This window comes from Nipponia nippon, unplaced genomic scaffold, assembly GCF_047370975.1.
Source record: "Nipponia nippon isolate SJK-2023a ecotype South Korea unplaced genomic scaffold, ASM4737097v1 scaffold_18, whole genome shotgun sequence".
Classification (NCBI taxonomy): Eukaryota; Metazoa; Chordata; class Aves; order Pelecaniformes; family Threskiornithidae; genus Nipponia; species Nipponia nippon.
This window is the reverse complement of record NW_028262334.1, coordinates 5,102,639-5,129,317: the sequence shown is the minus strand read 5'-3', so window position 1 is coordinate 5,129,317 and position 26,679 is coordinate 5,102,639. Positions and strand designations below refer to the sequence as shown.

At 40.6% G+C, this 26,679-nt stretch overlaps 1 protein-coding gene across 2 annotated transcripts in view; it reads right to left on the bottom strand.

The window, feature by feature from the left end:
• The window catches only part of TMEM132B (transmembrane protein 132B), a 257,005-nt gene that overhangs the window by 52,811 nt on the left and 177,515 nt on the right, over positions 1–26,679 (bottom strand). The gene's annotated exons all lie outside the window — the stretch shown is intronic.

Sequence of the window (26,679 nt, the reverse complement as noted above, 5' to 3'; positions counted from 1 at the left end):
GCATCTGGTTTTAGTTGTCTGCACAGAGAACAGAGGCACCAAGAGTTCCCACCTTGTGTTTCAGGACCTTTCAGTACACCAAGAAATACAGGACCTAAAGTCGGCCTAAAACTATGGTAACCTCCGCCAGTCATTCACACTGGAATTTACACCATGTTTAGACATCTGTATAGTACCTGAGCCCTCATCTGACAAACTTGTGCAGTTCTTCTCAATAGTAAATGACGGGTAACTGTTTTAAGCATATTTAGAATTTCACAGTTCATTTAAAGATGTTAGTTTTTTCCCTTTCTATTCCAGAAAAACATGATCATGTTCTGACTTAATAAAATTGTGGGCCACCTCCAACTGAAATCAAACAATATCCCCTTAAATTCAAGAGGATACAAAATGGGTAGAGCTGTCTACTCAAGAGCAATGGCATGAGCCTCAGTACAAACGGATACACTAACGAGTGTTAGCAAATGGCCATGAAATAATAGTATGAACACACCTCAACGCATTACTTTTTCCACAGAAAAATCTAGGGAGGCCATGCTTTGCTTAGTTTATGGAACATAACAACTGGATTCACTTGAGCATCAACAGGAGTCAAAGATACAATTTTCTGGCTCTGTATCTTTGTCCGACAGGCTTAATAACATTTAACAACATTGTGGATGGCCATTTTGAAGAACTTGTTTCAGACATTTCTCTAATTCCTTTCCTAGTCATCACAATTTCTTTCGGAGTGGGCTGGAAGAAGGGCTTTCTGGAGGAAGTTCTATGCCACTGGTGCAATGGGAGAGCTGGCAACTCACCGGCTTGAAAAGGCTTCAGTTTCACAAGTGCAAAACTACAGACATTGAAACATAAGGTTGCGTACCACATGAGTTTACTGCCACAATCTGTGTGCTCATCTTCTACCATGAGTGCTACCTGGGCAGAAATCCATGTCCTTCTGTAATAACAGCTGTTTAATGCTATAGAAGAATGCACAAATTAATTACAGCATGTCTACACAACTTCTCCTGCAGGAGCATCCTTTCACAGAGGGAGTGTGGCTTCTCTTTGTGCTTCGGACACAGTGACTTGCTTCGTTAAGCCATTCACAGAGTGGCTACGGCTTAAGAATACCTATTTATGAGCAGAAAAAGATACATGGGAAAGTGACTGTGACATCGTGCAAAGTCCTCTGAAATCCCCTGATAGAAGATAGTTGTCTAGCATTCACTAGATAGGGGGTTCAGAAGAACTGGATTTTATATCTTCTCCCTCAGCATAGTTCAAACACTGGTGTAAGTACAGAGCTCATAATGTACCAAGTAAATTCAATGAAGAACTGTATTTTCTGGACAGAGCTACATGCATGTACTTATTAACTATATTTGAGAAGTGCATCACGGAGTTTAAAATGGAATAGAGATCTACTAGATGCCCCCATTCATTGTCCTGCAAAAGGAGGGTATCATTTTCTGAAGAACATGGGTCTGACAGGAAAGACCCATGCCCTACCCAAAGAAGTATTTTTTTATTCTTGAAGATAGTCTGTCTTATCTGTCAGGACCAGACTGCTGGACTTACTTATATTGCCTATTTAAGTAATTTCATGGGCTTGCATTTGACTATGCCCAGATGTAAAGCATACACACATGCTGCTGCAAGACTGGCTTTTCAGATAGCACATGCTTTGGAAGCAGCCTGCTTCCCACTGTCTGCCCTCCTCAGAAAGGCTATTCTCCCCCCAGGGTGCCTGTGGCGAGTGAGTCATTCTCTGGCAGTTCCCCTCTTAGGCACCTGTCTTAGGACAGCATAAGTGGCACTCTGGAAGCTTTATCTCTCTCCATTACCTATTAAAGGGCTCAGGTGTCTAGTTTAGACTTGATGTCTAGAATTAGGGGAGAGAAACTCTATCCCTTCCTGCTTTCAAAACTGTAAACAACCAGTACCTATACATTACTGTTAGCTCCTTTACTCCTAGGAGCTAACTGTACTCCTAACAATTTTTACACCACTGCATGTTTCCTACAGTGACACGGACTTCACAGATGATACAACCATGCCTTTTATCTACTTCACTTCATAAAGCTGCCTACTGCTGCATTTGATGCAGTGAAAATAAAAAGCAGAAGAACGTATCTGTGGCCCGTCCAGGCACCAGCCTTGACTGTCCTTGCACACTCAGAGCCTTCTGGTGTTTTAGTCGCTGATTCTGGGAGCATCCTTCAACTGTACGCTGCCCGTCCTTGCACTGCCACCACTCCACTTGAAGCGAGTGTTGCCTTTCAAGTCTCCAACATTTACTTTCTACTTAAACAAACACTACAAAAGATGTCTCCTGCCTGTGTTTAGAACTGCCTGGAAACTTTTTGGACAAGGAGAAAAAAAAGCATTTCCTGACAAAAGTTAAAAAGCGTAAAAAAGACACCTTTGAGAATATTTTCTTTTGAAAAAAGCTAAAATTAAAAATTGTGATTTTTTTCAAATAAGAATATTGATTTATTTGAGGTGAATTTTTGAGAGTCTTGTGACTGATCCAAGGACTACTGGAGGTTTTTTTTCTTCCTTCCTCTGCTTCTTCTTGGCTTGAATTTTGTTCTTCATTTCAATTTTTCAGTCTGTTCACCTTGTACCTGTTCAGAAGCACTGCCGTGTTCTGACATGCCCCTATGTCTGATTATTTCTTTTTTTGCTCAACTTTTATAAAGAACAACCTCTTTTTTATTCAAGTTCAGAATGAAATCCCTTTTTTGTTTTCATGATTGAATTTCTCAGTGAACTCTTGTGCAGTGTATTTATTTCCTGCAGACTAGGACAATACCATCTGTGTTTCAAAAACTGAGCCACTGCTTTCAGAACATCAGTATTTTTCCAGAGTCCATCAGCTTTTAGGAGACACAGTCCCTCAAACTAAAGAATGTTTTAAGAACCTGTTAGCAAAAAAAAAAAGATTGACTGGATTCTGCTCTCAGCTAGACTGGTGCAAGAGGGAGTAATTATAATAAAGACCATAAAGTAACACAAATATAAAAGCCCTGTGAAATCAGGATCAAACTATTTAATTTTTCATCTTTTCCTACCTCTCTTTCATCTGTTCTAAAAATTACATATTGAATGATTTATTTAAGTTGTTCCTTATAGTACCTTGTCTTTCCACAATACCTCAAAACCAGTTCTCAGCTCTGCCAAGGACAACAGGACCATTATCTTCATTATACAGCTAAAATAACTGAGGCAGAAGAAATCCCACCAGGCCAGTGACAGATGAAGAAACTGAATCCGTATTCCCAGTGTCCTAGGCCCGTGCTTCTTCTGAGAGGTTACACTCAAACTTGCTGTCTTAGGGCTGTTGGTTCTGTCCAGTTTAAATACCAATTCCCACATCTTTCCTACTAAATACCTTTTTGCATAACAAGTAAATGCTGAGCACGCAACATCTCAAACAGTTATTGGTTGGTTAACTGAAATTCAGTCGTACAGCAAACCAAATATCAGTGACTGTAAAGAAATACAGAGGGCTACAAATAAAGCAATCAGTAACAGATGCAAGGAAAGAAAGAAAGACTGTATTACTTGTCACCTTTCTTAAGTGGAAAATGATAATGGCACTCCAGCTGTGCTGGTTTTGGCTAGGATAGAGTTAATTTTCTTCCTAGTAGCTGGTATGGGGCTCTGTTTTGGATCTGTGCTGAAAACAGCGTTGATAATACAGAGATGTTTTCCTTATTGCTGAGCAGTGCTGACACAGAGTCAAGGCCTTTGCTGCCTCTCCCCCCACCCCAGCAGCGAGGAGGCTGGGGGGCACAAGGAGCTGGGAGGGGACACGGCCGGGACAGCTGACCCCGACTGCCCACAGGGCTATCCCACACCGTAGGATGTCATGCTCAGCATCTAAAGCTGGGGGAAGAAGAAGGAAAGGGGGGACGTTCGGAGTGATGGCCTTTGTCTTCCCAAGTCACCGTTACGCATGATGGAGCCCTGCTCTCCTGAAGATGGCTGAACACCTGCCTGCCGATGGGAAGGAGTGAGTGAATTCCTTGTTTTGCTTTGCTTGCATGCGTGGCTTTTGCTTCACCTATTAAACTGTCTTTATCTCAACCCACGAGTTTTCTCACGTTTACTCTTCTGATTCTCTCCCCCATCCCACTGGGGGAAGAGAGTGAGCGGCGGGGGTTAAACCGTGACACTAGCATATACTCCAGTGACACAGATAGCTGAATGCACTCCAGAGAAAAATCACAGAATACCTCTTAATATGAAACTACTGCAAAACGTTCCACTTTGAGAGGGCTTCCGATGTCATCTCACAGGTGGTTTGAAATGGGGCAATACAAAAGCAGACAAGGGGGATGACATGAATGTTTCTCAGGAATAGAAATAGAAAGTGACGGTATTACTGGTTTTTGATAGAAGCATTCTGTAAACAAAGGTCTTCCACTTATTATTCTATGAAAGCGAGTATATATCAAAATCACAGCAGGTTTCTGTGATAAAGAATTTTAACAATGGTTCCTTGTCCTTAACCCTCAGCACCAAACTCAGTCCAAGCAGGGACTCCAACGTAGTTTTAAAACTTGGAGTTTTAAACTGTTTGTAAACTATAGGAAGTAGTGGCTGACTTGGTTTTCTATCTCAACAAAAGGCACTATGGGACAGAAGGAAAATGAAAAAAGACTTCTGTCTTTGCTTCCAAAGTATTATCTTCATAAGTAGCCTTTAGAAGTCATTAAGACATTATTCAAATTCAAACTTTACAATCTATTTCTTTAGAACCTGTTACATTATGAGTAATGGGAAAAATACTGATCTTCCAGAAAGATAAACTAGGTACAGCAAAAGAGGAAAAAGAGAATTACCCAATTCGTGTTGAAGAACTCATCTACAAGAACTATCTCGGAGGAGAAAAACGTCTCCCATTTGCTGCCATTTTACTTAATGTGAGACACAAAATTACAAAGCCTGACTCAGTTGCAAAGAGAAATTAGATCACCACTACTGGACTGTTCAAATGGAATGAATATTTGCTATTCACCTCCATTAAGGAAATTTATCTTCCTTAAAACTGGCCGTGTTAAACATTCATTCTTTACTTTTCCTCTAAAAGTGGCCAGATTTCCAACTGATAATACATTTATTTCTTCTTTTGCAGTACCAACTTCAAATTGTTTACTGTTGTAAGGTGGGAAGAAGGCCAGCTCTAATGCCATATTCTTTCTTGTACTGCAGCTGATGGGGTCCTCTTGCTGCATAGTCATTGCTCCTGCTAAATGGACAGACGAATACAAGGGAAGATGCTTTTTATAGAAGACAGCTTAAGAAAAGAGAAGGTACTCTGGCATTTTGACACATTACTTTAGCGAAGGACTGACAAAGAAGGAAAAAGTGCTGCACCTAAAGGCCTTCATACACGTAACGCAGAATTCCAGCTCAATAGTGCTTTCAGTTGAAAGCACCCCTATACAATTACCACACAGAAAAGAGCAAGCTCTCCTCACCTTCCACTTCTCCTTATAATTTTAGCTCTTTCCCTTCTTTTATTACACCTTGAAGTATTCAGCCACGTTCTCCCTCCCGGATGACATCTTGCCTCCTCGGTGGTTGAAATGCGCTCACACGGCACAGATGTGGGCCAGTACTTCCCACATTTTCAAAGTGTTCCTCCAAAAAGGGAGGATCTTACATAAAGCAAATTACAAACTCTTTCATTCCAAGACCACTAACATTTTACGCCTACTTTGTAAGAATACAAACAGCAACATAGCAAAGGAAGTTCAGCTCTGCGTGCATTGCGACCTTGCGGTGAGCTGAGGACCCAGAGGTGGAAGATCTCCTCCCAGCACCACACCACTTCCCACACCATCTCAGCACAGCCTCAATATGCTCTTCTCAGGTTTTTGATGAACAAAACTTTAGGAATAAAATCAATGGTCATGTCACAATTGAAGGCAGTTTATGTTTAAATCCACGCCACGAAGGTACGAATGCAAAACCTAGGTGAGAGTATTCACCTACAAAGGCTGAAGCTGGGTCTGAGAACCATAAAGTCCACACGAAGAAATTAGTGAGAACATGGTGAATAAAGTACCTCATTTACACTACTGAATTTTCAACCTTTCTAGGCAACAGGAACGATCTGAAAATGGATAAATTGCATCTTGAAACAAAAACCGTGTTTCAATACATCTTTGTTCCTTTGCTATGATGTAGCTTCATCATTTTCCAAAAGCCCAAGAATTATTGCCAGAAGGCACCTTGTAACAAAAAGCAGAAAAAGATGATCAAAAGTTTCACTCCACATTCTCCTGCTTTACTGCAGGTTAGTTTTGAAGGACAAATGTTTGTTCTTTTCATGGCCAGTATGATACAAAGTGGTCAACCAATGCCCAGCTTCTAAAGTCACAGGACCACAACAACTACATCAAACATACCTTTCTATTTGTTTTTCATTTTTCGTTAAATGACATTGACATTTAACTAACTGCCCAAAGGTTACACTCTCTTAAACGCAGCAGTACTTGGCATTTTAATGCTGTTTTTCTTCCTCGTTGTTAATGAAGGCAATTGTGTGAGTTGTTGCTGATTTAGGTTTGGATTTTCCTCCCAGTAGTGTTGTAATTGAACTCTCGTACGCATATCCAATGCAGTCCGAGAAAAGCTATTACGGAGAACAACCCAGAATAAAATCGCAACCTTCCTTCTTCCTAACGACAAGTTGTGACAGGAGTGGAAGAAAAGATGACATGCAAGTTTCCAGGCCAGGTAGTGCTGGGCTGTGTCACTGATGAGGCTGAGAAACAGCAACAGCCTGAGACAGAATCAACCTCGAACACGTTACGCAGAAGCATTTCACGAGGCGGCCATCCGACAGCGCTGTCTCCAGGCAGCCATGGCTTGCAGCAGCTTCCTTCTCTGCAGCAGCATCTTTGTTTGGTTTGGGTTTTTTTTCTCTTTTCTTGGCCACGAATCTCATAAACAGAATTTCAATCTAAAAAGCCTCATTCCAGCATGCATTGCTATTTAGTCCAGAGAATAAACCTAGAATCTGGGAAAATTAGTGCAGAGGAAAAGACTTTAGAACCCATTAATCATAGCTGTGCGCAGCTGCTGTAGTCCATGTTTCACAAACTTTTATGGTAACTCTTCACACTTACTCTGCATGGTCTCTTGGGGAAAACAAAGCCAGAAACCCTACATTTAATTAAAAAAACATTGACATGAAAGGTGGACTGGGATATGATATATAAAGATTTTGCTATTTTTACACATGCGGTGATATTTAGAAAGGTTGGAAATGGTGTTTAGATTTTATCTACTTCTGGTCAAATGGATTGCCAGAGGATTTTTCTGACAGTGGCTGTCTGCAATTCGATGGCAGTGAATATGCAGAAAATGTGCTAGGTTCTAGGATTTCATTCATAAAATGTTGCAAAATGAGTTCAGATGAGGTGGGAGCAGGAGCCTTTTTGTGTGTGCATGATTTTCAGAGCACAACACACCTGAGAACACACCTCTCTCCTGGGCAAAGTCTCACTGAAGATTATTTTTGACAATTACAACCACCTCCCCTGTGTTAATCGCATGGCACCTCTCTCATTCTCGCCTCTGCAGCACCCCATGAAGGGGGCTGACGCATCACTTCAGCCGCTCCAAGGGGCTCTTGCATGGGCAATGCGTAAAGCACTGTGCTGCTCTGCGCCCGATCCTGAGCATCACGCGTCCGAGTGCACCAGAGCGAGACAACTCGGGTTGCCATGCCATCTCCACACTGACAGCCTTCGGCTATTTATCAGAGACCAAAACGGTTTAGCTGTTTTGCACTTCCAGGCTGCAGCCCAAAGAGCTTTGGTTTAGACCACATGAAATTGCAGCTTGCAGGTTACGCAAGGTGGAAGCTCCTAGATGCCTTGGAAACACCTGCCAACAGAGAATGTCCTTTTTCACTTGCTTCACAGAACTTCATACAAAAGTCCAGGCTTTTTGTGTCTCACAGACCAATCTTGCTAGTGATTCTCCCCTGAAATTTATGTTTAAAAAAACACCATAATTTGGCTGCGGAGATCAGCATCTGAACTGACAATATGTTTCTCTCTCCAAAACCCAGTGCCACTTTGAAGACAGATTTTCTTCTCACAAAAGTTTTCTGATATGCATTTCACCGATGACTAAAACTTTATATTTAATATTTTGTTCACATGCCCACAAGGAACGGTATAAACATTGCTATAAATTGAAAAAAAATATACAATGATTAATTGAGTAGATTAACCTCCAAAACACTTGGACAGCTGTTTCAACATACTGTCTTTGAGGCCAATATGCTGAAACAGCTGTTCTTATATGTAAGGTAAAATTGTCCGCTTTGTTTTGCAGTGTGAATACTCTAGGTCTATTTCTTATCTTAGTAACTTTAATATACACCTGGAGCATTGCCAGATTTTTTTTATACTTTGCCTACATTTTTTTTCCACATTATTAGCAACTTCACCCATGTCAACTCATTTGTTCAACAATATGCTCAAAAACAAAGTCAAGTGGCTTTCTGTCATCTTTACGCGGGATCCACATACTCGTGCTGCACGCTTCTGTCGGTAGCGAGATGCTTACAGAATGGATGAATGAATTTGATTATTTTTGTATGTAGTTTCACAAGAGCACAAGTGTTCCTTAAATGGAAAGCGTGTTCTGGTCCATGGCGCTTTCTCCCCTTGTTTCCAAGGCAACTCAATACACAGACACATGCAAACACACACGTGCATGCTATTAATATTCTTTTCTAATGTGAGAGATTTCTTCATTTATCAATGGAACACTAGCCAGCTTCTGGAGTAGCGAAAGCCTAAGACAAACTTCTCACAGAGTAACTCCCAGCAGGGAATCATTCAAGAAACTTTTCCATTGTACACCCAGACCACATGTTTTGGAAACTTTTTGCATCAAGATCTCCTGTCTCTTCTAGCCACATAAATAAGGAATCCTGAGACCACCTCGCAATGTCCTTGTGCTTTCCTTCTGCAATGCAATGCTTTCGGCCGAGCTCTGCCGAAGAGAAGGAAGTAACGTGGAGGATGGTTTGTGCACGCATGTCTCCATTTCCTCCCAAGAGTAAGCAGCTGACAAAAATGGTGGCACTTTGGTCTTACGGAAAGGTATGACAGCCTCAGTGAGCCTTGCAAGAGCCCATCTGCAGACGGTGCACGGCTGCACCTGACACTGGGTGCTGGAACACGGCTGAATCTGTTCTGTGTTTCTAAATGAAACTCATTTCAGAACAAGCAAGGCCTAGGCACAAAAACGATTTGTCATGCTCAGCACTCCATGCTAAATCACATTTATACCCTCTGATTCTCAATTGTAATCCTCTTTGGAATTCTCTTAATTGTTAGAGCTGGGGGTCAGGTACAGACACCGAGTAACAAGCGAAAACTGCAGAGGCAAAGTAAGAGTCTGACCAATTCTGCTGTTTATCTGAGAAGTGAGATGTGACAAGGAAGGGAGGCAGCTGGGAATTGCAAGAGAGGTTTTGAAAGAAAGCACTTTGAATCATTGTTGGTTTATTGTTGTTTCCATCTATCTGATTTTTTTCCTTTGCATAACAAAAAGGCCTGCTGATTGCCGTTATTGCCTGAGGTTTTTGTACTTGTCATTCCCACACTGAATGTCAGTGTTTTGTAGGTTTTCAAAGTACATCAGACTTTGGACCAGAGTTGGCTCTTGCCTATCTAAATATCCTGTTAATCACAACAGAATGGTGGTACACACAAATCTGGTCTATTCTTAGGGGTCAAGTGCCACTTCCAAAATAAAACCTATTTTTAAAGTACATGTCAGGGATATTTGTAATAATACCAAGTTAAATGGCAATGCAAGCTCAGGGCAAGGCAAATTCAGGCAAAGGGTCTTACTTAGATTTCACTTATACCAGGCATGGATTTGCAGGGACATAAATGTGATTTACCTCTAAGCTTAACAGCGGGCAATTATGCCAAAGTGGGAAGTTACTTATGCTGAATTCAGTTCAGTTTAGGGGCTGATTTAGAAACAGCTGTCTGTGATTTATTATATAGAGAATATGGTATAATTCCATTAACATCAGCAGAATATTTATGCATTTCACAGCAGCAACACCAGGGAATGTGGACCTCTTTTCCATATGTGAATACATGATGCTTCTCCTCCTTTGCATAAATATTTGGAGCTCTAGTTTACACAGCTCTACTCTATCCTAAAAAACACGGAAAAAGAATTCAGCTTACCTGGTAGGATCTGAAGTTGCACTATGTCACCTCTTGTTTATAAATAGATTTTAAAAAGGAGCTAACTCTTCAGTAGATGCTATGGGAACTCCCTGACTTCAATGGGAGCTCCACTATCTCATACTAAGAAAACAGTTTATGAATACAATTCCCTTAATTCACGTACTCCCTGACTTTTCAAGATTGCTGCTATTAACTTGCATACCATGGAGCCTTCATGATTTTAGGTTACATTTTATATTACAGGCTTCTATTTATAAATGGTTTATAAGGGAGACTAATCAATACTTAATAGGCATTTGAAGCGTGCAACAGACATGAGTAGCGTGTGTTAGAGAAGGTTATAGGCGCATTGATAGAAGGGTAACAAACGCCTATAAGCTCTGGCTTGTAAGTAACCCATTGGGCCAGTAGGATTCTGTAACAATTTTAATAGCAGGTTATCCAATTAATAACAGTTTTATTAATAACTAAGTCTTTGTAAACTATTTTAAATGGGATCCCGTTAAAAAAGGAAGCAATTCCGTGACGTATCCTGTCGACAAGCATCAGGGAGAAATCTGTAGGTTTGGTTTTTAAATGCCACTCTCCTCCTGCAAGCTTCAACTAATACTGTAACATTTCCAATGCAAACACCATTACAGTGTTATTCTGGGATTTGGGCATTTTATCGTATATCCTTAGGGTTAAATTCTGCTCTAAGACACATGAATTTAAGTCTCATAGGAGCCACTAGAGCTGCTTGCTGTGCATATCTGTATGTGTAGGAGGGCACAACTTAGCCTTTTTATTTACAGAACCATTAATTAAATTACTGCAATTAAATATCAAATCAAATTTATTAAGATAACATTAAGCACACAGGAAGTCAGAATCAGAGCTTACATTAGGGTTAATGGGAGCTACATGTGGTTAGTTTTTAATGCACCTCTCTATAAACCATACTCCGAAGGATCTAGCTTAAACTGACATACACAAAATTTTATGCAAATATTCTTTTACAATGTCCTAGTTTTCGCATCATTTCGAATTGTTTGTGTGGGTTTCCTGCTATTTTTCTCTTAAGGCGTGTTACCCTAAGTGAAATGGAAGAGCTGAGTTTCTGATCAACTCGGAGCAGCTGAGCACCACCAAATTACTACCTTCCAATTAGTCCACAGGGCACGTGCTTCAATAACAAATCCATTTGAGATTGTGATTTTCTGCTTTATTTTCAATATAACTCATCTCTAATTAAGAGCAATAGTAATAGAGATTTCTCCAAAAAAGTCAAAGGAATATAAAAACCTGGTTTTCTTCTCTGTCACACCCACAAAGCTGACAATCAGTAGCACCGCTGACAGACCCGCAGCACCACCGGCTTGCCAACACCAGCGGCCAGGTATCTGCTTGTGAAACTGTTCTGAGGGCCTCTCTCAAGCACCAGCTCCACCATGCAAATCCCAGCAACCACATCCCCCAGGCAGCTGGTAGCTAAGCAGGAGGCGAGATCCCTCACTGCAGAGGTTTTGCATCGCCTAGGAAACGAAGGGAATCCCCCCAAAGTCTTGATTTCTTGCCATAGTGATAAAGGGGAAGGACTAAGGTTTCTGCTCCTTGCGCTGCCAGGAGCGCATTACAGCACGCCAGTAAACTGGAACAGATAGACGCGAGCCCTCCTTAAGGAGCCATGCAAACTAGTTAGTGGAAAATCATCACTGAAACGGAAAACATTGTTATTGCATCCGGCTCCTTGTAGATTCTTGCTGTATTCTGAATATAATGGGGTTTTTTGGAGAATTTTACAGCAGAATTAAAAAAAAAAAAAATGTTCACTTATCCACCGATCAAATTAGCACAGAACTCTGTGTGCCTGTATTTTCAACTGGAGAAAAACATTAAGAAGATTCAATATTTATGTAATGTTTTATGGAAGTTCAATAGAAAAATCCAATATAATTTCCCAATTAAAATCACCTGCTAGTTGACTTACATCCATTACTATTATCTCAAGCCACTGTATACTGAAGCTATTCACACAATAGTGTTACGTGAACATACACAGGTTAAAAATTAGTAATTACTGTCTAGACAATTCACTGTTAGCTATAGTCGAGTGAATATAATGAATAATTTATTTGATTAATTTTGCATTCCTTTTCCTCTTTGTGAATTGATCATGACCAGTTAGAAAAACCTGAAAATGTACTCATTTATCAGAATTATTGCGAATAATTCTTAACCTGAATATTTTTCCACCAAACAAAACTATTCTAACTTGTGGTTTGAAATTCGTATTATGGGATATAAGCTATGGAGACCATTGGGATTGCTGTTCATTTTTTCTTGAGCAGATAATCACGGAACTGGCAACAATGCAAAAGTTCTCTTACCAAAAAAAACCCACAGTTTGCAGCTCATTTTGTTATAGAAGTTATGTAATTAAGAAAACAACTTATGCAATTTATAAGCAATAACTAATTCTAAATTTTAAATGACAAACTGATAAATACAAACCTAAGTGGATGCTAGCATTTGTTCTATAAAAGCTCTAGTATGCACGTGTTTCTGGGAATTTATCATAGTACTTCTAGCTGTGTTGTCGATCTCTAACCCACTTATTTTTACAGACTACCTATTTGTCACTTCCTATGTGCTTGAGCTGCTGCTGAACAGCATCAGGCCTTGGGAGAGCCCAGACCTGGATGCTGGGTGACAGCTTCCAATGCAGCTAAGGTTTTATTACAAGACATACCTGTTATACAAATATCTCGGCAAAAATCCTTGCATAGGCTCCTTTTAAACCAAGCTACTAAAGTCCCTAGGTACATATGTGCATTACAAACTTCTAGAAAAGTAACTAGAAGAGAGACTGGACCTCAAGCCTCCGCCCTGCCCTAACCACTAAAGTTATATCCATTTTGTGTAGAGTAGGAAAGGTTCAAACTGAGGGACTGACAGCAGGCTGCTCCTCACAGTCCATAAACTAGAGATGAAGTGGGAAGTACATCATCTTCACTTTGAATTTAAAAGCCCACAAGCAAAGGGAAAAAATAAGCAATAGCTGAACTGGGGGAACACTGAAAAAATGTGTCATTTGGCTGAAATGAAAACAGATATTTGCATCTCTCCTTACCATCCTAAGCTATGTACCCTCCTAAAATCTCTGCGACATCACTACTTGACTAAAATATATTGCCCAGCACCACGTAAGAAGCATTCCCGTTTCCCTTCTCAGCATTGGCCCCACTAGCAAGATCCCACATCCCACCACCTCGAAGGATGCTCTTCTGAGGTGCCGGGGAGCCCACACAGGACTCCCGATGCCACCGGGCAGCTGAGCTTCTGCTCACCGCTATCACAGTGCCACTGCGCCCCGTCCTCTTGTCAATGCAAGTGGGCTGACTTGGACATGCACAATTTACTGAAAGTACAATGAAAATACCTCTCTTTAGTATTTGTAAGAGCCACAATTTGCAGAGAGGTGTCTAACAGTTAAACAGCAAGGTCCATTCAAAAATCCCATGAAGTGACTATCTTTAGCTCCTGGTGTCTTAATAACTTTCAGAAATCCAGCCATGAGATGCTCTTGAAAATCTCATCTCAAATTCTATAAACATGGCTCACGGTACTTCACAGTCATAGGGCTATCACACTTCACAGGGCTGGAGTTTTGCTTTTAACATAAATTGCTGGGCCCTAGAAACCACATTTCTGATTTCTATTGGCAGAGTTAGATCTGAGCTGGCAATCTAGAGGCAAAAGCTAAACAACCATTATGGCTCCCTATTCTGACACAGAATTTAATGGCATATGTTTCCCTTTGAAATTTGTTCTTCATTAGGTGAGCTTCAAAATGGAGGCTGAAACAATGACGGTTTTTAACTCTGCAGCAGATCAAATGCACTTTGACATCCATACTCTAAGGAAGAAATGACACACTAATGAGAGACAGAGATCAAATACTCTTTTTGTCACTTAAATCTCTAGCAACATGAAGTACATCGAGCCTGTTAACCCGTGCTTGGCACACCAAAACGCTGCAGTGTCCAAATGGCTCCGCATTTTCTTCCTATCAAACTTCAATTCTTGTGGCTCCTCCTCTTTTGCAGAGCCAAGCCAACACTACAAGAATTAGCTTGCACCTGACCACAAGGAAACGACACGAGAAGAAAGGACACGTGCAGGAATGGGGATGAATGAAGTGCGATTTTTGGATTATATTCTCTGCCTTTTTCCTCCTACTGTTTACCACAGTCCTACTGGGAGACTGCACAAGCAGCAAGAGCAAATGCTGTCTGTGATCAGTGTGTAAGTCAGGGCAAGGTTCTTCCTCTGCAGGAATTGAGAAGAGCAGGTTTGGGCTCTCTCCCAAGTTCCAGCACAGGAGCCACGCCAGTACTGGCCTCACAGCACTGAGGTTTTGGGCAGTGGTATTCCCAGAAGCTATGGAAAGCAAGCTGGAATGACAAGAGTAATTGCCATCGCAATGCATTTACCAACTCAGAATTAGAAAGTTCGAAAGATTATGCAAAACTCGATTAGCTTCTCCCTGTCCTTGACCACAGATTTCAGCACAATGCCAACATTTCATCCCTTGAAACTCGCTGGATCCATTTCTTCCCCTAGCCACAGCAGGGAATGCATTTAGTACCTCTCAAATAATCTGGAATTTGCAACGCCTGCTTCCTCTCTGCCCTCATCAGTGCCGATGCCCTCGCTCCTGCAACCCCCACAAGGGAGTGTTGTCTTCTGCCTTGGACTCATCTTGAAAGCTCACAGATAAGCGCCAACCAGTACAAAATGCAGTTTTGCCTTCCAGCTCTGGAGGCAGAGTTGTTAAACTGCTAATTCAAGAACTTCAGAACTGAGCAACAAAGAATATTACAAGGCTGTCCCAAAGCACCAGGTTAGAGTATCTTGATTATCTTAATAAAGCTGTAGCTTAGCATTTCCAGTAAAGCTGAGGCACCTCTGGAAGAAATTTCTTTACACACAATAGCTGCTTATAGGCTACTTTACAACTTCTAAAGCTCTCTGATTGCTGCTCTGCTCCATCTTTATGATGCTATTTTAATTGAATTAAAAAAATAGAAATTACATGTAAAATAACTCCTAAGCCTAACTGATATTGGGGCCATGTAAATCAGAAGTAACTACATTAAGGTCAGTGCCAGCTTTGAACGTGAGTTGTGTTAAATACAAATGACCATTTAAAAAGAAAAGCTTGCAGTGCACCATGTACGTAAGAAATACAGTACAGCATCTGCTTGGCAAGAACATGGTCTGTTTGCATAAGCTAAGAATATATGTATCACTCATACATGTATACACAATACAAAATTAATTCACGCAGAACAGACTCAGCTCGCTGTACATCTTACAAATACAGGCTGACAATTAGATAGTCCTAATAAGACTTACTCTCCAGCTAGCAGAACAGCTCAAAAACAAACATAATTTTGTTCACGTGTGCCCATTATATTCATGGGCTGATTTAATTAACAGTAATTTCAGTATCTCTGAGATTTCTTCTCCGTTTTGCAAATGATGCCCTTTTGATGAGGGCTTTAGTTCAAATTACTGGCCAATCAGCTGTAGACCAAGACTAGAATGCTAAGTTAATTGGCAATAAAACCAGAATGAGCACTCTGGAAAAAATTACAGATGAGCCAAATTACTGGGTAACTGTTAAGGAACAAGAAGAGTCCCATTTTAGGTAGACAAAGTAAAAGCTTTGTAGCTCCCTCCAGCACACTGTGTTTCCCCGGTCTGGGTCCTGTTTCTGTACTGCTGACAAAAATCACTTCAGGTTGGCTCAGCTCATTCCTCTTACAATCACTCTGTCAAGAGGTTCGCTGTGCCCTTGCTCCTGGCCTGCAGGAGGTCCTACCCACTCTTGATAGTCTGTCAAGGGATCCCTTAATCAGCTTGCACTGAACTCCCATCAGCCAATTTTTCATAAAGATAGAAGAAGCAAACCTAAAGGAACAGAGGTAACTGAACAGCCCTCCAGAGGCAGCATGGCCGTATCAGCTCAGAGGAAGAGCACCTCTTAGCATTTTCTTCTGCACATTTATTATTGGAACCACTTACTTCTAACAAGAATTTAGTGCCTGTGCACCCTTGGAGAGGGTTTTCTAAGAATAGTAACTCTCCACATGGATCAAAGAGACCCGAGATCACTCTGGCTGCAAGAATACCCGGATGTCCTCCTACCCTTGATACACAGACAGCATGTTAACTCTTTCAAATACAGCTTTATGTAGAAACACCTGACGCAAGATGCTACAGGTATTCATCAATCAACTCTGAATTACAGTTTCTTTCCAAAGATGGGGGTGTGCAGTGCAGAATTGGGGCATCATTAGTCTGATCTTCAGAAAGAACTATCTCCAGAGCATTACACTTTTAATAAGAAGGCAGGGCAGAAAGAACATGGAAGTGGCAACGCACGCAGCCTCTGTGTCAAAGAGATTAATCACAGGAGCAGACACAGCATTGGCCGGGAGTGGGGAGGACGAGGCCACGCAGCTTGCCAGGCACGGCCACACGGCGCAGGGAGGAGACGCACAGCGGTTAAGAGCAAGAGTGGGGAGAGGTGTCCCCTTTATCTCTCCCCAGCAGTTGCTTGCCTGGATGATCATTAATTAGTTCCAAAACTGCATTTTACAGCGATGACAACAAAGAAAAGCAATGCCAGACTTCAGACACTCCTGGGCACATTATCTAAAGACAGATGCCGGTGTGGGATCAGAGCATGCGTTCCCACGGCACGGGCAATTCTGCCCCATTCCTGGTGGTGGAGAGACGGAATTTTTTTAAAGAGAAACATGGGATAGAAAAAGCCAGCTTGGTATCCTGGAAAGGCCCTTGTTTCATGGGCTAATTGTTAGCATTCATCCAAACTGCAAACAACTAGCAATATGTGGTCAAATCACTGCAATTTGGTAAGCTTCGGAGTGATTTCCAAGAGGAGGATTAGTGGAAAACGCTGCCTTTAGGACTTGATCCTGGGTAGCCTGCAACAGGATCTCTGAAGCACTTGGCATCAGCACTCCCTGCATATTCATTAATGTTTTGCACTATGGTTGTAACAAGTATCAGCAAGTGTATCTAATTTCATGAAAGAAAATTATTGGTTCACAGTGGAATAACATGGTGCTTTTACTCAAGCAGGCATAAAACATGAGTATGAAATCCCTCATATAATCTCTAGCTATTGTCATTCAATGTTTATCATCCAACACAGTTGAATACAATTCTTATCTTTGATGGATGTGGCACACAATAGCTGTTTTCTTGAGCACATCATAAATATTAATAGTATTCACAGAGCTTCTTAAAATTTGTCATGTCACACTGCTTTCATGGAAACACTTAAAATGCCATTATTTTTGTCCCACCAATAGCAAATTCTCTTTTGGTTTCTTTCTTTCTTTCTAACTCTCAAAATTAAATGGTAGAGCATGTTTAACTGAGCAGAGGCAAAAAGGGATAATGGATCCTAATGAGCAATTCCAACACCTAGTTCAGATGCCCAGAATGAGACTGAAAGGGAAAAGATGTGATAGCCTTTGGAAAATACAGCCCAGTTAAAATTGAAACACTTCATGAAATTGAGGAGATTTGGCTGGAATTTTGTTTTTGGAAGAACACTGAGAAAGAAGCTGACATTATCAAAATGGTCCTACTCTGCCATATTCAGAATGGGACATTTTCACTTAAGAAAAGAAGCTCTTTTTCAAAATTAAATATTTGCAGATTATTTAATCAAGTTTAATCAAATACCTCCGTTCTACAAGGAAAAACGTTTTTCCGCTGTTAAACAATTCCAATCAATCCCAAATAGCTTTTCTGAATGCCTGTTCACAAAGCCTGTGGAAATCTCCTGGCTCTGCTCAGGCGGAGCGAAGCCCGCGCGGGCATTCCTCATGGCACGCGCTCCCCACACATTTCTCTTCCAGCGTATTTCAGAGTCAAAGTCTTCCCCTGGATCAAACTTAATAAAATCTTCAGTGGCTTGTATTTTGCCTGATATGTTTCAAGAAATCTTTTGAAATTTCATCTTTCTCCATAAAATTCACCCTGTGGTTGTCAGAACAGCCTTACAAAACAAACCCATTTAATTCCCTATGACAATTAATTTGAAGACGGCAATAACTGCAGAAGATACTCTCTCTGCTACAGAGACATAAAACACTCGCTACGGGCATGGGAAATATAATGATACAAAAGAAGAATTTTTTTTTTCTTATTCTGTATTCTCTCCACAGTACTTAATTTGATTTGAGTTTAAAATCAATCCTTCCAGTGTGAGGTTTTAGGGAAGCTCAAGGCTTCAATCCTGCTCCTGTTAATTAATGTTAAAATTCACACTGAAATCTGTGATCTGGGAGTCATAGATTCCAGTTTTATTTAAAAAAAAATCTTGATAATCCCTGATATTTCTGGGATGAAGCTCTACTCTGTATTGAATTTACTTTTAAATATTTTTCCTGTGAAATGGTGAATTTTGTGAATGACAAAATCATGTGCTGTGCAGTTCACTTTGCATGTAAAGTAAAACAGAGACGCACTGTATAATTTAAAGGGAATTGGAAGGCCAAAGGTCAAAATGATTTCAAGTAAAAAATATTGCATTAAATGCAATGGAGAAACATATACAGGACATTTTGCACATGAATACATTTTAACCAACCTCTAAAAATACGTAAATCATCTGGGTTTGCTAGAAATGACTGACTGATCCTATTCTGATATTTTTGACACTCCAGGATTAAGTGTTATGGAGTTTTATAACTGACCCCAGAGAAAGTGGAGAAAAGAGGCTGCTAAAGCTTGACGTTTTCTTATTCTAGTTTAAGGTGCAGGTAAGCTTCTTTCTAAGTCTGGGTCAATGTCCATCTTGGCGTCAATGTGCTCCTTTAATTAATGCCTGAATATAAGCTATATTGCCATTAGCAAAAAATTACTTCTGTAGGAAAAATAAATTCTTTAAAGGTTTGGGTTTTTTTAACACCTTTTTTGATAGCTGGACTCAACAGTGTTCTATGTAGGAACATGGACACTCAAATTCACATTACTTCAGACATCTTTTAACTTGTACTGAATTAAAATGAATGCACAGAAGAAATCTTTTGCCCGCAGAAGGCCACAGGAATCGTCATGAATGAAAGCCGTAGCAGAATCTGAATAATGGAACAGGATGTAATCTCAGCAGACTCAGAGACAAAAGCTACAAAACAGGAGAAGTCATACCAGGAAACACGATTCCTAAAATTTAAACTGCTTATTTGACTAGAGGGTCACGCAGGCATTGCTCAGCATGGAGAACCACTGCAGACCGTGGCTGGATGTGGATGAATATGGATCTGTCTTGAGTTTGTGCCACAGCCTCAGCTTGCTTGAGGGCTCACATATGGAGACGAGTGTTCCCCAGGCATGTGACAGCATTCCCAGCACAATCCAGGCACCCAAGTCCAGTCTCTTTTATGAAGGGCAGACAAAACCAAATAGTTTAGAGAGGGTTTTTTATTTAGTCAAGCATTTTTGGAAAATCTTCCCACAAAAATATTTCACGTTTTTAATCGAACCTTTAAGCTGGAAAGGCGTGCAGCCCTTACTGGGAAAGATATATCTGAATATAACAGCGGTGGACTCTCCATGAATAAGAGCACAAGGCCATGCCATCTCCTCTGCAAATGGGATCTGGTGGCATTCATCCCAAACTGCGTTTAGCTTCCTATTCCTCACTGGATATTTGGCAGCCAAAGCTAGAAGTACATTAAAAAAAAAAACAAAAACCAAAAAAAACTCAAAAAATCCCCACCCTCACCCTGCATTCCTGCTTTTTCTAAAACAAATAAGCAAAGTGTTGCACTCAGCAATTCCCTTTCAGCCTGAGTTATAGAAATGGGCATCTTTAAGGACGATTTTTCCGGGTGTTCTTGTCAGTACGTTTGCTAGCAGCAACTGGAGATGCTATTATTCAGCCTCCTTTTTAAAAGAAACTTCACTAGAGTACATACAGCCATCTGTGGTTCTAAGTGATTCACAACATTAGTAAACCATTACTCAACCAATAGCTTACATTTTTTGGGAGGAAACAAGATTTTTGAAGACATAGATTAAATACTTCTAGGATATACAGAAATGTTTCAGGCTGAGGGGCTCAGAGCACTGGTAAAATACTGATTGTTGCATTTGAAAAACACTTTAGAATAATGACAGTCCGGGAGTTACAGTTCTATTACTATACAAGAAAGGATCTGTAGCACGTATATCTAAAACACCAGTGCTGCCCGTCACAGACCAAGCCGTCATTTTCCTAGATAAGAAGAGAATGCCAGATATTCGTCTATTATTAAACCTATTGTTCCTCAAGCCTTCAGCCTCAGCTGGAGCCTTCTTAAAAAACCAGTTAAAATACATCTCCTCAACATCTTGTTCTTTACTTTGACTAAGTTCCTGGTTGCCTAGAAACTCTCCAAAAGACCTGGATTTTTCTTTTTTCTTTTTTTTTTTTTTTAAATTTATTTTCCCCCAACTGTTAGTTAGGTAACAGATTAATCCCATCACATTTATTTGTGACAGAAACCGGGATGACAGGCTCAGAGCTGGTGAAGTGTTTGTTTCTTGTACCCCAGGAGTCAGACTCCACTGACTACCTTGCTACCAGCAACTTTCTGTAACTACGGAAATTGCAGGTTATGTCTATTTAGATCAAGAGAGATAACTGTGAGAATTGTATCGCCACTGGACAGAACACATTTATTTGTGCTATCGATTTCTATAATTAGCAGGACATACACTTCCACTTAACAAAATTATTATATCGCAAGATTATTATATTAAGACAAATCAAAGCATCTACTTTAGATTCAACTTTACAACGTTCTGACAGATCTGCTGGATGCCTAAAACACACCTTCTGATGCATTACACATCAGCCAGATTCACAACTCACATCCTACTTCAATGCCATAAAACTTATTTTAAAATAATCACCTGCACTCTTCATACTTAGTAACTGTAATATCAGAAGGCAGATTCCCTTCCTGATACTCAGTAACATAACAAAATAGCGGAACCAAAAAGAGCCTCAAATGTGGTTGTGTTCCACTTCCTCACCTTGATCTGTTATTCTACTCAACGCGATGAAAATGGATCACCTTTCTACTTTTTGGGACATTAGTTCCACACGTTAATCTGTACACCAGATGCTGCAAGAATCAATTATCAGAGGCATTTATTGTCAAAAAGAATACAAGATAAGCCTCACGGGAGCAAACATTTTCATCTGACACTCAGTGCATCGTGGAACGTTAAACTGAACAGCCGGGCCGAGATCCTCAAAGGTATTGAGGGACATGTTTGTGTCTTGCAAGAGGACAGTACAGTAATGCTCAAGTTAGAAGCTTGCATGCTATCTCCAAATTAGCCGCCTCAGTACGGTGTTCAGTCTCATTCATTTTCTATAGGTAAAATTTCTTAACAGTTTTTTATCTTAAAAGCTTATGGCAATAATTTAGATAAAACCAAATATTCCTTCCACTGTCCTCCAAAGAAACCTCCAGGAGTCAAATATTCCGGCTCCTAAATAGGCTTCAAATTAAGGGAGTAATCCTCCCATCCATGCATTTTTACCTCAATTAAATTGGCTTAAATAGTTATGCACAGCTTTAGGTGATAAAACAGCATTTACATTCTTCAAAGCCACTCATCTGTGCTGTCATTAGCTCTTGACGGTATAAATCCTACCTCTTTCCTAACCAAAACAGTTTTCAGAGATAATAAGCAATAGTATTGTAGGATTTTTTAAAGTGTTTTTAGAAGTACCTTTAGGAGTATGAAAAGTGTCTTACAAATCATTCAGAAACAGGTAAAACTGAATGAGAGTGACTTAATTTCCACTTAATTTTCCATTCTCATCGAGCTTGGTTTATTCAGGTCTGATTAATTAATGTCTGTAAAGTGTTCTGAAAACATAAAACACTACACAAATACTAAATAATAATAGAGTACTTAAGGAAAAAATAATTTGTTAATTTGCATGGAGTTTCAGGAATTAGCATTTATTTATTTTCCCATGTAAGCAGGCCCACCCAGTCCCTTTTAGCTATCAGAAAATGTTCCAGCAGCTAGAGGACAATGCATCTTCACATATTTTATGTGTCACAGTTCACAGAAAATGAATTTAGAATGACTTGTAAAGTTGTACTTATAGAGGAATACACACACAGAGACGGTTTTCATTCATTTTCAAATCCACTTTCCCTCCTAGCAGAAACCTAGCTGGGCAGCTTCCAGGATTAAAACAGCAGCACTCCGAGGGACTTCAGAGGTTGCTATGTTTTGAGTTTTGTGTTTTCTCAGCCTGTTGTCCAAAGAACGTAGAATTTCACTCACCACTTCTAAAGCAGTCTAAAGCAGAAAAAAAGTAACTAAGGAAGACTCATATATTTCCCCACATACTTATATCTTGGTATCTTATGACACCTTGTCTCGCTACATGTATTTTTATACCTCTACAGCTATACAAGAGGACAATTACGCATATATCCAATTTTCATGCTCAGAAGGGGTGAATTTCCCAATCTAGCCTCATCTACAGAAACCTTCCAGGAACAAAACGCAGGCTACTGGTACAAACACTTTGGGAGATCAGTTAGCGTATAAAGCAAAGGCTAGGTAGGATAGGTATGTGAGGCCCAGAATCCTGTCTGATCATCTCAGCATAAGTCACATCGAATACTAGACAAAATAAACAATCTGTTTCTAAAATGGTGTAAAATGCACACAGCAATACCATCTGGGATCCGATCCTACGTGGGGCTGGAAACGGTGCCAGTGAGACAACAAGCGCTTTGCACTCTACACGGATTTGGAACTGGTGCCCTGGTCACCTGCTAAGAGGTAACGAGGCCACGTTTGGACTAAACAAAAACTGGGGGCTTTGTTTGATTTGGGGGGGGGGGAGCACAGGCTGAAAGATGCAGTCTACCCTCTTATGTGCTTTCACGTCTCAAAACATTTCTCACATAAAACCAAATGTGTTTTCCCACACGACTTTGGCTGTACACACGCAGACTGGGTCGCTTCCTTTCCCACATTCTTCTCAGCAGCTGGGAATGATGGAAATGACAGTATAGCTTAACGAGAGCATTCCCCACTATGTTCTCTATAATAAGTGCTGTAGGACTGAAGCCTCTCAGCAGGCATCTGATTTACAGGCAGAGCCATAAGAAAAACTCCGCGAAGAAAGCCAACCCTTCGAGCAGCAGTAGGGTTATCAGAGCTGTCATCCAAATCGGCTCCTGAGAGAGGCGCAGGCTGTATGCAATTGTGATCACCCATCTTGATATTTTCTATTTTCTTTGCCATGCCAGCTAGGGATGGTCTGCATTCCCACAGCATCCTCTCTGTGCACTTTTCCACTGTGCACAGAGTCTACATTGCTTACCCAGAAGTAGAGATACGACTTGCAGAAAGCAAATCCTGAATTACTGGACTGTGCTGTTTCCATCTGGATGTAGCTCCCTTGGAAATCCCAACTGTCTGGCCCTGTGCAGTTGTTGAAACTGGATGTTTCAATTAGAAGGAGCTTAAGGATTTGGGGAGAACTGTCAGATGACGCAGAAAGCGGGCCCTCTTTCAATATGAAATTTTGTTTTATTTTCTCTCATTAGTGCAGATGTTTTATTTATTTACATATTTTGAATGCACTGAATTTGGCAATAATTAACACTAAGATTTATTATACAGAGGATCATTCAAATTAAGATGGATAGTTTGGGAGGAATTCTCAATATTCCAAGATTTTATTTTAGTCCTCCTCCAAAAACTATGCAAAACCCTCAAAAACCCTGCAGTATTTTTGCAGGTATCATACAGAAGGAAGAACAGTTGGTTTTGCTGCACTAAGTATTTCTACTTTTCTCACAAGCTAACAAGTTTCCAGTTACTTCCCCATCTCCCTATCAAGACTTAAAAATCTCTCTTCCTTTTTAGTCACAGCATATAGGCATTGCAGTTTATGATAATGTCCTTTCACCGAGTTATGTCGGATAACCTCAGCTCCGGAGCAAGCTAAGGGCAGGCACGGAGCACAGCTGATGGGTGCCACCCTGGCAGGGATTTCACCTGTAGACACTCCTTGGCTCTGCTTCCTTCTCTGCATCTCAAAACAGTGCTTATTAATGCACTGCTGATTTGATACCAAAGGCCTAGCCAGAAATAGTCTGCAATATCAATTCATTACAGCAAGATTGTCTGCTAATAAGGAGCTATTTTTTGCTACATAATGTGCAAAAATCAGCTGTATCTTCACTTAGAAAAACCCAAAAGCAAAAAAAAAAAAAAAGCGCCTTTCAAGCTTGCTACCAAATGTAAATGTTAAGAACATGAGATTTGATGTTAAGGGCTTCATAAACTCACTAAAGCAAAAAATCAGCTCTTTTCATCAGGCTATTATTCAAATGTTACCATGCAGTCTACCATATCTTTATCTACAAAAAAATAAGCAAGCTAGTAACGAGAAAAATATCCCCACCACTATCTCCAGAGTCACCACGATGTAATGACAGAATAAATTATCTGGGGGCTCTTTTGATTTTCTCCTGTTTGTTTAAGAAAGCAGCATGGAAAACAAAGATAAACTCATGACCAACTGCAGCAACAAATCAGCAATATTCCAAACCATATGGAAGAGGCTGTCTTTATATTAAAAGAACCAAAGTGGTCTACAGAAAGAGATCCACACATGAAAGTTCATTTTTGTTTCGCAGGATTTCACAGCTAATTTCTCCTCCAGTAAGCTCTTATGGAATCCACCTCAGTCTTCTTACTGGAAAGAAATTTTTCCTCTTCATGACACTGAGCTGCACTTTTTCATGCAAATGCTGGTGTCATTACCACTGCACCACCATGAGGTTTTGGTAATCCCATCAAAGCGTTCACTCCTGCAAATGAAGCACTAAATGTTTTGCTCAAACCTTAAACTCTCCAAGGAACTCCATGTTTTCCTCTATAAATATTCAATGTTTACAATGAAAGAGTGGATACACTGAAAAGGAACAGCAAGTAATTTATGTTCAGTGCAATGGCAAAGGCATGGAAACACACTGGTTTCTGGACCCTTCTGTGGTGCTCTTCTGGGGGACCAGGGTCCAGGAGATGACAAAACTCCCCTTTACAGATACCACCTGCACTCAGAGGGAGACTGCCTTACCAACGAGCCAGGCAAATCCTGAAGAGGAATGAATGTTAAAATGCATTTAGTTCAGCGAGGAACTCTGGGCCTCGGGAACGTGTTTCTCTGAAAAACACAGGATGATGCACAGAGCAATTATTTTTTGCTCCTGACTGGGCCATGCAGTGCCAGAACCTGCACCAGTTAGTGACTGTTAAATGAAGCAGCACTGCAAACTGGCAAACGTAAGGGAAAGAAATGCAAATACAAGCTGTTGTTCCTGCCATTGCTGCCATCAATTCTCCTATCAGCCTTGGGCCAAGCCAGTCAAGGATGCTCACATGCAACAGCAAAGTAATAGCCCATGAGACCCCCGTTTAAGGAATAAGGTCATAAATTCACAAAAGAAGCTTTTTCCTTTGCTCCACAGTTAGTTTACAATGACAAAGTGTCAGAGATGAGATTAGCTCCACTTTGAATTCATGTTCAGCCTCAGATTTTGTCCAAGGACATTTAGGGACAGCTAAACTGGCAAACATCTGCCATAACTGCAAAGAGATGAAGTGAAATCCTGGGAAAACCCTGGCAGAGACAGCAGCAAAGCTCTGATCCAACATTCACAATGGGCTTTTGGGTTGGATTTGCTTTCCTTTTATACCTGTAGTGCTCTGCATGGCACAAACTCCACGCTATCCATTTGAAACCGGCAATGCTATGCACAAGACTGTTCATGCACCACATTCTGTCATTATTACATCTGATTCACCGTTACTACCTGACAATATTCCATCCACACAATTAAGAGTTTTGTTTCATCTCCTATGTGCTTCAAAAAAAAAGCACTAGAAGAAAATTCACTGTTGACTTTTCTGCATATAATTTCTCCTCTATCGCTGGGTGGCCAGTAAGTGTAGCCTTTGGCAGCAGAACTGGGAATTAAAATTATTTAGGGTCTTATTTACTTTTACAAGCATCTCTCCTTGCTTCTGTCCTAGTAGGAGAAGCTAGTGGTCACGCAGAGGAAAACGCCAGTATTTGTTGGTGATACGGTGTAACAGAAAGAAAACCAGCACAGACCCACTGGGAAAGGAAGGGCAAATATTTGTGAGAAGTAAACAAAAATTACCAGAGTGTTTCTGAGGGAACTGGTGCAACATCCAGGCTCTCTGTTTCTTTAGTTTTACACCAGAATATCCCCCTGAAATCACTGGTCATGTGTAAGCTTAAAGCTCTAGTACTAAAAAGTCCACCAGGCCCAAATGTAGACCAAAGGTC